The 12,764-nt window shown below is 42.4% G+C and overlaps 1 protein-coding gene across 1 annotated transcript in view; it reads right to left on the bottom strand.

The window, feature by feature from the left end:
* Window positions 1–1,578, bottom strand: part of LOC120319581 (pregnancy zone protein-like) — a 73,992-nt gene extending 72,414 nt beyond the window's left edge. Inside the window, exon 1 of the mRNA XM_039368590.1 lies at window positions 1,560–1,578. The gene's annotated coding sequence lies outside the window, so the exon portion shown is untranslated. The remainder of the gene's footprint in view (window positions 1–1,559) is intronic.
* Window positions 1,579–12,764: the final 11,186 nt, after the last annotated feature.

Consider the following 12,764-nt stretch of genomic DNA (forward strand, 5'->3'; position numbering starts at 1 on the left):
AATCAGTGGGAGGCAGAGACAGAAACGCTCCCAAATCCACATCAAAGCTTTATGCCAAAGTTTCTCAACCGTACCAACTTCAAGCTGCATGAACTTCAGCTCCCAGAATCCCGCAGCCAGCTCTTCTGGCTGGGGGATTCTGGGAGCTGAAGTCCATGCAGTTTAAAATTGCTGAAGTTGAGAAACACTGCTTTTTGCCACCTCTTTTATAAGGGTGACAACGTTCACTTGGCAGGCTTGTATAAACAGTGACAACGTTCACCCGGCAGGCTTAAAAATTAGTCTCAATGTCCTTGGTAAAATTTTCAGCCAGTAAAAGTGGCATCTGCTAACTCATTTGTTATCACAAATGATCTGGAACACAACAAAGTTAGGAAACAGTAATAAAGAATATAATTTCTGTTGCCACTAAATTGGCCAGTTAGGTAACACACATTATATCTTAAAAGTAGAAGCACCTCCATGAAAACTGCACTGAATTGGTGTTATTCCTTTGTTGTTATTGGTAGCAACTAAGCTTTTTTTCATAATTTATTAGAATTTTTTTTATAAAGAATTTCTAATATTTGTTTTGACACGTCCTATTTCAATCTCTGCTGTTTGATATGTTTCAGGGCAGTGAGTCATTGGAGAGACTGAATAGACATTTAGAGGTGTCTGTTATATTTAAGCCCAATTATTCAAAGCACAAAAGTTGCCCACACAATATCCAAAGATGTCAGGTGCCACTGAATACCATACTTAATTGATGCTTGCATCATCTTCAAACTGTTAAAATGAATTACGTTTTAAACTAATTGTCTTAAAGGATGTGATTTGAAAACACAACGACCACTCATAATAATGCTCATTGAGTATAATGATAAAATAATATTAATAGTGATTCAATTGAGTATAATTGGGCAACAATTCTCAGAAAAACCAAATGTCTTTTCCTGCATGATACAATGAGGGTTTTATAAATGAACAATTACTTTAGCCCATGAGTTAAACAGAACATACAGTATTCAGTGTCACAAGCATTGAGTTTTACAATCAAATGAAACAAATTATCAGAAAAAAAAACTTCTGAAAAATGACTACACTATGGAAATGGGCAATGAATAATACCTGTTTTAGCTCTCCACTTCCCTATATATAGGTTCAGTGTTATTCACTTTTAAAACGGGTACGCATCTCTTCCAGGAATCGCTGCCAATGTGAAGAACTACAGCAGTGGTTCTCAACCTGTGGGTCAGGACCCCATTTGGGGTCGAACGACCATTTCACGGGGGTCGCCAAACAAGGTTGTCTGCCATTTTTCCCCCCTTTTCTTTGGCCACGTCCCTGGCACCCAGTGATGTATAAGTGGTTGGGGGTCACCACAACACGGGGAACTGTATTATGGGGTCACGGCATTAGAAAGGTTGAGAACCACTGAACTACAGTATTAAAAATTCAGTGCTGGTTAAACCCTCACATTGCTTTCTCGGCCTTTGTTCAGGTAACAGGTCACAAGACCGGCCTGCGATAGAGAACTTTACAAAGGAGGGAAAGAAAAACACAAGCCGAGGGCCTACTGTTTCATCTTCAAGTTTCAGACGCAGAGTTTTGTCCCCCTCTTTGTAATTTCTGATGATTTCAGCTGATTTCCAGACTTCTTCAGGGTCAGGAATCCAAACCCTTGTATACTACAGTGGGAAAAACAATAAGAAAAAAATAAAATATTAAGATGAGCACCAGGAAACAAACATAGGTCAAAAAAGGAAGTTAACTGTCTACTCTTGAACCTTACCCTTAATGGTGCCCAGCTTTGTACCTAGGAGAGAAAGCCCCCCCCCCCACATAAAATCATTTAATATTGTAGTTCAAAGTATATATTGCTCTCAGTATAGACCTTTTTAGGATTTCCAGGCTGTTGATAAGATAATGCAATGCTAGGTTAGCAAACTTCCGCACTCTATATGGGGGGGGGGAGTTTAAGCAGCAGGAATTCTGTAACATTAATCAATCTATCCAGATTTATTGCAAGGAAGCTATTTTAATAAAGCCATGTTTAGATAATAATAATAATAATAATAATAATAATAATAATAGTAATAATAATCCCCCAGTGAGGCACTACCTTGACGTGGTTGTGGGGCTTGTGTACTCTGAGGAAGATGAGAGCTATGCCAGAGGTTCAACCATACTGGATAGGTCTCATCAGAGGAGTCAGACAAAGAGTGTCTCTCCCATAAAAAATATGGTGAGACGTAAATTGCAGAATGCCATACCGGCTCGGACGTCGCCCGGGTTAACAAGGTCCGCGCTAGATATTGGAGTTCCTGGATATCTGGTGAAAAATGGGTTACAGGACTCAGGACTGTTGGCTGAGCAACCAGGGCCAGCAGCTGCAGAACTACTGGAAGAAAAGGTGTTTACCCGTCGCAGATACACAGTGATGGAAAACAAAGAAATAATGATCTGTTACTACAGATCAAGTCCAACAAGAAGAGGATATCTAAAACGAATGCACCAGTTCTGGAAAGAACAACATCCAGAATCAGAAATAACAGAACAGAGACTAGCAGATCAACGCCGATTTATAACACGAAATAAAGTATTCACAGAAACAGAATTGGACGAACTGCAAAGGTTTACCCAGGGCAAAGAAATCAAAGCCTTACCAGAAGTAATTCAGAATGTAGAGGCAAACCAGGGGGAGTTGGCAGTGAAGGAATCCAGCAGAGATATACAACTGTTCTCATTTGGAAACCAGGCACCTCTTCCTCAGGAAGAACAAAACCCTCTAACTAAAGAAATAAAAGAATTGAAACAAAGAATAACTGAGCATCTAGAACAGCACAAAAACAACAGAATAAGGCTGCCTGCATTGAAGCTTGTTTCAAAGAAACAGCTAGCACAAGCATTAAAAGATGCAAATACTGCAATAGCAAGTATAAGCACCAATTCACTGAAAGAAACAAACCAACTAATGTACAGCACAGCTGCAGTTATAACAGAATACCTGGGATGCAAAATCAACAAAGAAGAAAAACAAACAAACAGTGCACCAGAAAAATGGAAGGTTAGACTAGAAAATAAGATCAGCAAGTTAAGATCAATGCAAGCAAGCTAGAACAGATGAAAGAAAAGAAGCTGAAGAACGAGAAGACCAAAGAATACCTAATCAAGAAATACCACTTAGAAACAAGGAAGATCAAGGAAGCACTGGAAATAATAAAGTAACAAATAACAGCTATAGCCAGGAAAATCAGTAGATATGAAGCTCGAATTGCAAACTATAGGCAGAACCTCCAATTTCAATCCAATCAGAAACATTTCTACCAATCCATCAATGGAGAAACTGCAAGGAATCAGTCAGTACCTGACAAGGAAGAAACAGTGCAGTTCTGGAAGCAGATATGGGATAACCCAAAGAAATACAACAAGGATGCGGCTTGGTTAAAAGAGGTGGATGCAAATAAAACAGAAGTTGAAATGAAAGAACTAGTAATAACAACAAAAATGGTAGAAAAAAGAGCAAAGAAAATCAAAAATTGGTCAGCACCAGGTGAAGATGAACTGCATGGGTTTTGGTTGAAACATCTAACTGTTATACACCCACTCATTGCCAAGCAGTTCAACAATATACTACAAGGAGGAGAAATTGAAAAGTGGCTAACAACTGGGAAAACCTACCTAATAATGAAAAATCCAGCAAAAGGGGCAACACCAGGCAACTACAGGCCAATTACCTGCTTACCAACAACTTTCAAATTACTAACTGGTGTGGTAGCTGATGCAGTACAACAGCATCTAGTTGAAAACAATCTCTTTCCACCTGAGCAGAAAGGAAACCGCCCCAATAGCAGAGGAACAAAAGATCAACTCCTAATAGACAAAATGATCTTGGAAAACTGCAAGAGAAGGAAGACCAACCTGAATGTGGCATGGATTGACTACAAAAAGGCATTTGACTCTCTGCCACATGATTGGATAATAAAGTGCCTAGAAATAACAGGAGTCAGTAGAAACATCAGAAAATTTGTGCAAAGATCGATGGCACAATGGAAGACACAGTTGCAGATCAATGGTGAGAGGCTGGGAGAGGTTAATATCAAGAGAGGAATATTTCAAGGAGATTCATTATCACCATTACTATTTGTCATTGCACTGTTTCCTCTGTCAACAATACTGAATAACTCAGGACATGGCTATCAAACATCAAAAACATCTGCCAGACTATCCCATCTCCTTTACATGGATGATCTGAAACTGTATGGAAAAACATCATCTGAAATAGAATCGCTGCTCAACACTGTCCGTATATATAGCCAAGATATTGTAATGGAGTTTGGCTTGGACAAATGTGCCACACTTGCTATCAAACAAGGAAAAATAGTGAAAACTGAAGGAATCAAGATGCCCCACGAAAATAACATTAAGAGTCTGGATGAGGAAGATACTACAAATACTTGGGTATCCTTCAAGCTGACAACATCAAGCACACTGAAGTCAAGAAAAAGGTTAGAGGTGAATACATCAAGAGAGTGAAGAAGATCTTAAAGTCCAAACTCAATGGAGGAAATACCATAAAGGCAATCAACACCTGGGCAATCCCAGTCATTAGGTACACAGCTGGAATAGTGGACTGGACTCAAGCAGAACTAAAAGCAATGGATAGGCAGACCAGAAAAATAATGACAATGAATCATGCCCTTCATCCACGCAGTGACATTGATAGACTTTATCTACCAAGGCAAATAGGTGGGCGTGGAATGCTACAAGTACATCAGATGGTTGAAGAAGAAAAAATGGCTTTGGAAGAATATCTGAAGAACAATGATGAAGATGCACTGAAATTAGTATATCAGGAAGGCTTACTAACTACTGGAGAGACCAAACTGGCCTACAAGAAAGACCAAATGAAGAACAGAATAGAGGCATGGGAAGACAAAGCACTACATGGCCAATACATTAAAAAAATAGCTGGGAAAGCAGATAATAATAAAACCTGGCAATGGCTAAGAGCAGGAAAATTGAAGAAAGAGACCGAGGGACTAATTCTGGCTGCACAAGACCAAGCCTTAAGGACAAATGCATACAAAGTCAAAATTGAGAAGACAGCAACAGACAGTAAGTGCCGCCTATGCAAAGAAGCTGAAGAAACAGTGGACCACTTGGTAAGCTGTTGCAAGAAGATTGCACAGACTGATTACAAGCAGCGGCATGACAAAGTAGCAACAATGGTGCATTGGAAGATCTGCAAAAAATATCATTTGCCTGTAAGCAAAAACTGGTGGGATCATAAAATAGAGAAAGTCATAGAAAATGATAAAATTAAACTGCTCTGGGACTTCAGAATTCAAACAGACAAGCACCTGCAACATAACACCCCAGACTTAACAATTGTCGATAAGAAAGACAAAAAAGTCTGGATAGTGGACGTGGCAGTGCCTGGAGATAGCAGAATAGACGAGAAAGAACTGGAGAAGATAACAAAATACAAAGACCTACAAATAGAAATAGAAAGACTGTGGCAAAAGCAAGCAAGGGTAGTACCAATAGTAATAGGCTCCTTGGGTGCAATCCCAAAACAACTGGAGCACCACTTGAACACCATTGGCATTGACAAATTCGCTATTAGTCAATTGCAAAAGGCAGCCTTGCTAGGAACTGCTTCCATCCTGCGACGATACGTGTAATACCATCAAACATCCACATCTGCCTATCCCAGCTCCTGGGTAAGGACTCGATAGATAGACAAAATGCCAAATGCAGTCTGAACATCTGGCTGACTGTGCAATGATCCATAATAATGATGATGATGACAACCATGTATGGATCGTGGACACTGCTGTACCTGGAGACAGCAGAAGAGAAGAGAAAGAACTGGAGAAGATAACAAAATACAAAGACCTGTAAGTAGAAATAGAACGACTATGGCAGGGGTAGGCAACCTTGGCTCTTTTATGACTGGTGGACTTCAACTCCCAGAATTCCTGAGCCAGCATGGCTCAGCTTGGGAGCCTCTCCCTTTCCCCTCAGCATGGCTGGCTCAGGAATTCTGTGAGTTGAAGTCCATGAGTCATAAAAGAGCCATAAAAGGTTGCCTACCCCTGGACTATGGCAAAAGAAAGCAAAAATTGTACTAATACTAATAGGCACGTTGGGTGCAATCCCAAAACAACTGGAGCACCACTTGAACACCATTGACAAGTGGTTAAGGCACCAAGCTAGAAACCAGGAGAATGTGAGTTCTAATCCTGCCTGACACATGAAAGCCACCCGAGTGACTTTGGGTCAGTCATTCTCTCTCAGCCCAACCCACCTCACAGGGCTGTTTTTGAACTGAAAGTAGAAAGAAGGAAAAGTATTAGGTATGTCTGTCTCAGTGAACTGAAGGTGTTCTTTGATGAATAAGAGAGCTGGAAGGGAACTTAGTTCCAGGTTCCTTCTCTCCTTGACGAGTTTCCATCCGTTGTTTCTTGTCCAGGGGCTTTGGAGAATAGCTTGACTGCCTCTTCTTTGGGGCAGCCCCTCAAATACTGGAGGACGGCTATCCTGTCACCCCCGGTCAGTCTCTTCATTAAACTAGACCAGGGGTGTCAAACTGCCAACCCACAGGCCGGATGCGTCATGCCAAACCCGCGCCCACCCAAGCTCCGGCAATGGGAAAAAAGTTGTGATACGTCGCGACACATCGAGTTTGACACCCCTGAACTAGACCCACCCAATTCCTGCCATTATTCTTCGTATGTTTTAGCCTCCAGCCCCGATCATCGTTGTTGCTCTTCTCCACAGTCTTTCCACAGTCTCAACCTCTTTTTTATATTGCAGTGATCAAAATGGGATGCAATATTCCAGTGTGGCCTTATCAAGGCATTGTAAAGTTCCATTGTGGTTGTTTCTTCTCTTCGGGTGGTTTCTATATTTTTATTATTTTATTTTATTATTGTTTTTATTGATTATTGTACTCTTCCTGAGTCAGTTTTTGTGAGATGGGTAGCCATGTGCATGTGAGGAATAAAGATAATAAATAATAATAATGCTCCTGAAAAAAATGAGAGGAAAGGGGGGGGGGGAAATTGGGAAAGAGAACCAAGCTGCTATGTCAGGGGTAGGCAACCCAAAACACTCAAAGAGCCACTTGGACCCGTTTCCCACCAAAAATAAAACACCGGGAGCCGCAAAACCTTTTTGATATCTAAAATGAAGATAACACTGCATATATCCTTTTTTACCTTTATTATAGGTGTGTGTGCGTGTGTGTGTGCGCACACACACACACACGTTAAAAATAAAAGTAAAAATATGACTCTTGGGAATATCCATACTATTAAAACAATGATCACCAAGAGAATGCTTTAAGAGAATAAAATTACATACACACGCAGGTAAAAAAAGGATATATACAGTGTTATCTTCATTTTAGATGTCAAAAGGGTCTCTCTCTCTCTGTGTCTCTCTCCCTCTCTATCTGCCCTTGGTCTGCCACTCCTCTTCCCCCACTCTCTCTCTCTCTCTCTCTCTCTCTCTCTCTCTCTCTCTCTCTCTCTTTCTCTCTCTTTCTCCCCCCCCTCCTATCTGCTGCTCACCTGGCAAGCTTCAAGCTGTTGTCCAACAAGCTCAGGGGTAAGCAACCTCGTCTCTTTTATGACTCATGGACTTCAACTCCCAGAATTTCTGAGTCAGCCTAGCTGGGCTAGCTAGCTCTCTCCTGCCCTTCCTGCTTCCTGCTTCCTGCAGAGACGCAGCAAAGGGTGGAGCTCCGCCCAGTAAGCTTTTCAGCTCCTCGGAGAACACTGTGAGTGCACTCTGTTTTACACACACACACGCACACAAAAACACAAACACACAGAGAGAGGGGGGGGGAGAGAGAAAAGCAGGAAAGTGTAATTGCCTTTCTCTGTCTCTGTCTCTCTCTGCAAAGGCAGAGGAAGCTGGGAGCCACAGGGGAAGGCTCAAAGAGCCGCATGCGGCTCTGGGGCCTCAGGTTGCCAACCTGTGATCTGTACAGATTACAATATCTGACAAGAATAACAGAGTTGTAAGGGACCTTGAAGGTCATCTAATCCAACCCCCTGCTCAAGCCGGAGATCCTGACCTATACCATTTCCGACAAGTGGCTAGCCAGCCTCCTCTTAAAAATCTCCAGTGAAGAAGCACCCACAAGTTCTGAGGGCAAGTTGTTCCATTGGTTAATTGTTCTCACTGTCAGAAAATTTCTCCTTATTTCTAGCTTGAATCTCTCCTTGATCAGGGGCTGCCATAAAGAAGAGGGAATTAAGCTATTTTCCAAAGCACCTGAAGGCAGGACAAGAAGCAACGGTGCAAAGATGATTAGAGGACTGGAGGCTAAAACATATAAGGAACGGTTGCTGGAATTGGGTATGTCTAGTTTAATGAAGAGAAGGACGAGGGGGGACATGATAGCAGTGTTCCAGTATCTCAGGGGTTGCCACAAAGAAGGGGGAGTCAAGCTCTTCTCCAAGGCGCCTGAAGGCAGGACAAGAAGCAACGGATGGAAACTAATCAAGGAGAGAAGCAACCTAGAACTAAGGAGAAACTTCCTGACAGTGAGAACAATTAACCAGTGGAACAACCTGCCTCCAGAAGCAGTAAATGCTCCAACACTGGAAGTTTTTAAGAAGAGACTGGACAGCCATTTATCCGAAATGGTGTAGGGTTTCCTGCCCGAGCAGGGGGTTGGACTAGATGACCTCCAAGGTCCCTTCCAACTTTACTACTACTACTACTACTACTACTATTATTATTATTTATTATTATTATTATTATTATTATTATTATTATTATTTTCCATCCGTTACGTCTTGTCTGGCCTTTGGGTGTACGACAGTGGTTCTCAACCTTTTTAATGCTGCGACCCCCAACCGGTCGTAAGTCAAGGACCACTCAACCGGTCGTAAGTCGAGGACTACTCAACTGGTGCAGCACCATTTGCAGAATGGGACTTTTGGCGGGCTCAGCAGGGCAGAGACAGCCTGGACAATTCCTATTGGCTTTTGAAAGCCAATAGAATTAGACTCTATTCAAGAGAGTCTATTCTATTGGTTTTCAAAAGCCAATAGAATAAAAGGGAGTAGCACAGCTAAGGAAAAGGGGGAAAAAAATGGCGGACTGCGTTGTTTGGCAACCCCCGTGAAATGGTTGTTCGACCCCAAATGGGGTCCCGACCCATAGGTTGAGAACCACTGGTGTACGAGATGCATGAAATAAAAGAGCAAGACAGCCGCCATGATGCCATGGCTCTTGACCCCACTACTTGACATTATTTGCAAATTGTTGAAGAGAAAAAGAAGCGGAGAAAGTTGGGGATGCTATTATGGGGAAAGAAGTGAAAGATCATGAGAAGAAGGCCAAGGGCTGCGATAAGAGATCTTGAGAAATGTTGTTTTATGTGCTTGGAAATCCCAGGTCAGCTCACGACATCTGATAATTTCTGATTGATGGTTTTTGTTCACTGTACGTCATATTTATGCTCTATTGTTTTTTTTTTAATCTCTCTTTCTTTGTCTTCAATCTGGGAATACCATTTTCGGTGTGCCAAGACTATAAACTTTGCTCTATTCGTTTTGGTCCGGTTCTCTGATTCGCCAAATGAAATGGACCCAACAGATTTAAAGGTCCTGGAAATATCTCTCATTTGGTCTGGATGCGTCCTCAGCAAAGAGCTGATGTGTTACAAAACTGACATTTCTGGCACAGAAATCAAAGTCAATAGTGTAGAAAGGCTGATGGGCCAATTACTCCTTTTCCTGGTTTGCGACACAGATGAGGTTTCCTGGTCCCTCCCTGGCTATGGAAACCCCTTTGTGGTCTTGTCATTATTGTGCTGCAATTATTTAGTCAAAGAGGATTTATGCATTGTTTAGGTCATGTTTATTTTCACAAGCTGTTCCCGCTCTGCTAAACGAAAAGCAAACAGAATCTGTCAACAAAACCCAATTAATGTTGGCTAACATGAGCTGCAAATCACTTCGGCTCTCAACCAACAACATAGCCTGGTCTGTATACAAAGGCTGAGGTGCGAGGAGTCCTCGAGGTACGACCACAGTTGAGCCCCAAATTCTCATTGCTAGGTAAGAGAGCTATTCAGTGAGTTTTGCCCCATTTTACGACCATTCTTGCCACACAAATTAAGTGAAGCATTGCAGCTGTTAAGTCTGCAGTTAGTAACACGGTTTGTTAAGAGAATCTGGCTTCCCCATTGACTTTGCCTGTCATTAGTAACATGAGTGAATCTGTGAAACTTTGTTCGTCAGAAGGTCACAAAGTGGCTACATGACCCAATGGTGGGACTCTAGAAAGAGTGCAGAGAAGAGCAACAAAGATGATTAGGGGACTGGAGGCTAAAACATATAAGGAACGGTCGCTGGAACTGAGAATGTCTAGTTTAATGAAGAGAAGGACGAGGGGGGACATGATAGCAGTGTTCCAGTATCTCAGGGGCTGCCACAAAGAAGAGGGAGTCAAGCTATTTTTCAAGGCACCTGAAGGGAGGACAAGAAGCAATGGATGGAAACTAATCAAGGAGAGAAGCAATCTAGAACTCAGGAGAAACTTCCTGACAGTTGGAACAATTAACCAGTAGAACAACCTGCCTCCAGAAGCGGTAAATGCGCCAACACTGGAAGTTTTTAAGAAGAGACTGGACAGCCATTTGTCTGAAATGGTATAGGGTTTCCTGCCTGAGCAGGGGTTGGACTAGATGTCCCTTCCAACTTAATAATAATAATAATAATAATAATAATAATAATAATAATAATAATAATATAATAATAATAATATAACAATAACACTATGTGAGCAATCGGTTCTCTGTGTGGATGCCGCTTCCGGGAGTCCATTCTGGGCCTGGGCAACAAAAAAATTAGCTACCGGTGCTGCCGAAGTGGTGTGAACTGGTTGAATCCCACCCCTGACATGATCCTAGGACAGTGTTTCCCAAACTTGACAATTTTAAGGCATGAGGACTTCAACTCCGAGAATTCCACAGCCAGCAACGCTGGCTGTGGAATTCTGGGAGTTGAAGTCCACATGCCTTAAAATTGTCAAGTTTGGGAAACACTGTCCTAGGACATTGCAACTGTCATAAATACACGCCAGTTGCCAAGTGTCCAAATTTTGAGTATGTGATCACGGGATGCTGCAATTTCATAAGGGTGAAAAAATGATCAAGAGATTTTTTTCAATGCCTTTGTAACTTCAAATGGTCACTAAATGAATGGGTATAAGTTGAGGACTACCTGTAATTCTCAGCCCTTTTTGAGGTAAACCAGATCAGAAAAAACCCGACTCTACATGCTGGATGATGCACTTGTACTCCACAGAGAACTGTGGAATATTTACGAATGTCTCCATTTCTTTGTCCATTTCATAACATACGAATTAGTTTTGTGTCCTCCAACTTGTTGTCAACTCTTAGCAACCACATATTGCAGGGGTAGGCAACCTTGGCCCTTTTATGACTCGTGGACTTCAACTCCCAGAATTCCTGAGCCAGCCATGCTGAGGGGAAAGGGAGAGGTTTCCAAGCTGAGCCATGCTGGCTCAGAAATTCTGGGAGTTGAAGTCCATGAGTCATAAAAGAGCCAAGGTTGCCTACCCCTGACATAGAGCAGGGCTTTTCAACCAGTGGTACGGGTACCACCTGTGGTACATTGGCACCTGGCAGGTGGTACACGTCCATCCTAGAAAAGTGGTAGTGGGGGAGGGGAATGAGCCAAACCGGTGGCAGCACCGCACAAGCCTGAACGAGAGATGGCTGGAGCTGCAGGGCTGCCAGGGCTCAGTGGAAGAGCCAGGATCAGTGCTGCTTTCCAGCTGATTGGCACTTCTTCGGGGCTATCAGGGCTCAGTGGCAGTGCCAGGATCAGTGCCAGGCTCCAGCTGGAGCTCGGCGTTGATCCTGGCGCTTCTGCTGAGCCCAGAAGAAGCGCCGATCAGCTGGAATGTTGCAGCATCTCCAGGGTCTTGTGATTTACATTCTGATGCTTGGCAACTGATTCATATTTATGACTGTCACAGTGTCCCAGGGTCATGTGAAGTGACCAAAACCTGCTGCAACCACCCAGCAGACGGGGGGGGGGGGAATAAAAACCAAACACCCCCCTCCCCACCCCTGCTGCTAATCCTCAACAGAAATGCTCACAACAATGAAAACCTCAGACAGGAGGAAGAGCGCCGACAGGCGGGCAGGCAGGTGTCTTGCTAGGCTGTGGCTTGGGGGGCACTTTTTTCAGTGCCATTGTAACTTCGAACAGTCACTAAGCGAACTGTTGTAAGTCGAGGACCACCTGTACTTTATCACTTTTTTCCTTTTGGGGGGGGGGTCATCACGTTTTTGACACCTTGCTAGGCAACTGGTGGTACTCAGATGTTGCCATATCCTAAAAGTGGTACAATGGGTGAAAAGGTTGAAAAGCCCTGACATAGAGGATACAGATTATAGCCTGCTTAACATGTTTTTCAGGCAGAAAGTCCAAATTTCATGTTTGCTCTTTTAAATAATTGATCAGAGCACAGACAAGGTACTTCGCTATTTAGGAAGTTGATCTCTTCCACCAGGCTCTTCATGCTTAATTCATTTTCTCTTGCTTCTTTTTTAATCAGATTCCTTTTTTTATAAGATTTTATTGATTTTTTCTTATATACACATAACAGTTTTTCAACCAATGTGCTATCTGGGTTTAAAAACGCTAATACATGTTTAATTCCTAATCCTTCATTCTTTCCTCTAACCATTGATAGAATAAGTCCCAAGTTTGATAATATTG

The sequence above is a fragment of the Crotalus tigris genome, unplaced genomic scaffold (assembly GCF_016545835.1).
Source record: "Crotalus tigris isolate CLP2741 ecotype Arizona unplaced genomic scaffold, ASM1654583v1 scf7180000020848.85629, whole genome shotgun sequence".
Classification (NCBI taxonomy): Eukaryota; Metazoa; Chordata; class Lepidosauria; order Squamata; family Viperidae; genus Crotalus; species Crotalus tigris.